The sequence below is a fragment of the Mandrillus leucophaeus genome, unplaced genomic scaffold (assembly GCF_000951045.1).
Source record: "Mandrillus leucophaeus isolate KB7577 unplaced genomic scaffold, Mleu.le_1.0 Scaffold444, whole genome shotgun sequence".
NCBI lineage: Eukaryota > Metazoa > Chordata > Mammalia > Primates > Cercopithecidae > Mandrillus > Mandrillus leucophaeus.
In genome coordinates, this window is record NW_012104743.1 from 2,161,195 (window position 1) to 2,164,224 (window position 3,030).

The 3,030-nt window shown below is 42.7% G+C and overlaps 1 long non-coding RNA gene across 2 annotated transcripts in view; it reads left to right on the forward strand.

The window, feature by feature from the left end:
- The window catches only part of LOC105549568, a 280,683-nt gene that overhangs the window by 1,923 nt on the left and 275,730 nt on the right, over nucleotides 1–3,030 (forward strand). The gene's annotated exons all lie outside the window — the stretch shown is intronic.

Here is a 3,030-nt window from a genome sequence, read left to right on the forward strand (position 1 = left end):
CTTCTGCTAGCTTTTAATTTGTTTGCTCTCGCTTCTCTAGTTCTTTAATTGTGATGTTAGGGTGTCGATTTTAGAACTTTCCAGCTTTCTCTTGTGGGCATTTAGTGCTATAAATTTCCTTGTACATACTGCTTTAAATGTGTCCCAGAGATTCTGGTATGTGTCTTTGTTCTTGTTGGTTTCAAAAAACATCTTTATTTCTGCCTTCATTTCGTTATTTACCCAGTAGGCATTTAGGAGCAGGTTGTTCAGTTTCAATGTAGTTGTGCAGTTTTGAGTGAGTTTCCTAATCCTGAGTTCTAATTTGATTGCACTGTGGTCTGAGAAACTGTTTATGATTTCTGTTCTTTTGCACTTGCTGAGGACTGTTTTACTTCCAATTATGTGCTCAGTTTTAGAAAAAGTGTGACGTGGTGCTAAGAAGAATGTATATTCTTTTGATTTGGGGTGGAGAGTTCCATAGATGTCTATTAGGTCTGCTTGGTTCAGAGCTGAGTTCAAGTCCTGGATATCCTTGTTAATTTTCTGTCTTGTTGATCTGTTTAGTGTTGAGAGTGGGGTGTTAAAGTCTCCCACTATTATTGTGTGGTAGTCTAAGTCTCTTCATAGGTCTCTAAGAGCTTGCTTTATGAATCTGGATGCTCCTGTATTGGGTGCATATATATTTAGAATAGTTAACTCTTCTCGTTGCATTGATCTCCTAAATATTGTGTAATGCTCTTCTTTGTCTCTTGATCTTTGTTGTTTTAATGTCTGTTTTATCACATACTAGGACTGCAACCCCTGTCTTTTTGCTTTCCATTTGCTTAATATTCCTCCATCCCTTTATTTTGAGTCTATGTTTGTCTTTGCACATGAGATGGGTCTCCTGAATACAGCACACTGATTGGTCTTGACTCTTTATCCAATTTGCCAGTCTGTGTCTTTTAATTGGGGCATTTAGTCCATTTACATTTAAGGTTAATGTTGTTATGCATGAATTGGATCCTCTCATTATGATGCTAGCTGGTTATTTTTCCTGTTAGTTGATACAGTTTCTTCATAGCATTGACGATTTTTATACTTTGGTATGTTTTTGCAGTGGCTGGTACCGGTTGTTCCTTTGCATGTTTAGTGCTTTCTTCAGGAGCTCTTAGAAGGCAGGCCTGGTGGTGACAAAATCTCTCAGTGTTTGCTTGTAGGTAAAGGATTTTACTTCTCCATCACTTGTGAAGCTAATTTTGGTTAGATATGAAATTCTGGGTTGAAAATTCTTTTCTTTAAGAATGTTGAATATTGCTCCCCACTCTGTTCTGTTTTGTAGGGTTTTTGCTGAGAGATCCACTGTTAGTCTGATGGGCTTCCCTTTGTGGGTGACCCAATCTTTCTCTCTGGCTGCCCTTAACATTTTTTCCTTCATTTCAATCTTGGTGAATCTGATGATTATGTATCTTGGGATTGCTCTTCTCAAGCAATCTCTTTGTGGTGTTCTCTGTATTTCCTGAATTTGAATGTTGGCTTACCTTGTTAGATTGGGGAAGTTCTCCTGGATAATATCCTGAAGAGTGTTTTCCAACTTGGTTCTATTCTCCCTGTCACTTTCAGGTACACCAATCAAACATAGATTGGTCTTTACACACAGTCCCAAATTCCTTGGAGGCTTTGTTCATTTTTTTCATTCTTTTTTCTCTAATCTTGTCTTCTCACTTTATTTCATTAAGTTGATCTTCAATCTCTGATATCCTTTCCTCTGCTTGATCAATTCAGCTATTGATACTTATGTATGCTTCACAGAGGTCTCGTGCTGTGTTTTTCAGCTCCATCAGGTCATTTATGTTCTTCTCTACACTGGTTATTCCAGTTAGCAATTCATTTAACCTTTTTTCAAGGTTCTTAGCTTCCTTGCATTGGGTTAGAACATGCTCCTTTAGCTCAGAGGAGTTTGTTATTACCCACCTCCTGAAGCCTACTTCTGTCAATGTGTCAAACTCGTTCTCTGTCCAGTTTTGTTCCCTTGCTGGTGAGGAGTTGTGATCTTCTGGAGGAGGAGAGGCATTCTAGTTTTTGGAGTTTTCAGTCTTTTGCTCTGGTTTCTCCCATCTTCGTGGATTTATCTACCTTTGGTCTTTGACATTGGTGACCTTCAAACGGAGTCTTTGAGTGGATGTCCTTTTTGTTGCTGTTGCTACAATTCCTTTCTGTTTGTTAGTTTTCCTTCTAACAGTCAGGCCCATCTTTTGCGGGTCTGCTGGAGTTTGCTGGAGGTCCACTCCAGACTCTGTTTGCCTGGGTATCACCAGCAGAGGCTGCAGAACAGCAAAGATTTCTGCCTGTTCCTTCCTCTGGAAGCTTCATCCCAGAGGAGCAGCCACCGAATACCAGCAAGAGCTCTCCTGTATGAGGTGTCTGTCGGCCCCTACTGGGAAGTGTCTCCTAGTCAGGATACATGGGGGTCAGGGACCCACTTGAAGAGGCAGCCTGTCCCTTATCAGAGCTCGAATGCTGTGCTGGGAGATCTGCTGTTATCTTAAGAGCTGTCAGACAGGGATATTTAAGTCTGCTGAAGCTGTGCCCACAGCTGCCCGTTCCCCCAGGTGCTCTGTCCCAGGGAGATGGGGGTTTTTATCTATAAGTCCCTGACTGGGGCTGCTGCCTTTTTTTTCAATGATGTCCTGCCTAGAGAGGCAGTCTGCCTGCGGGGGCCTTGCTGAGCTGCAGTGGGCTCTGCCAAGTTCCAAGTTCCTGGTGGCTTTGTTTATATTGTGAGGGTAAAAATCCCCTATTTAAGCCTCAGCAATGATGAATGCCCTCCCCCCGCCACCACTACCACCCCACAAGCTCAAGCATCCCGTGTCAACCTCAGACTGCTGTGCTAGCAGTAAGAATTTCAAGCCAGTGGATCTTAGCTTGCTGGCCTCCATGGGGGTGGGACCTACCGAGCCATGCACCGGAGGTAATCTGGTCTTCCCATTGTGAAGACCATGGGAAAAGTGCAGTATCTGGGCCAGAGTGCACTGTTCCTCCTGGTACAGTCTCTCATGGCTTCCCTTG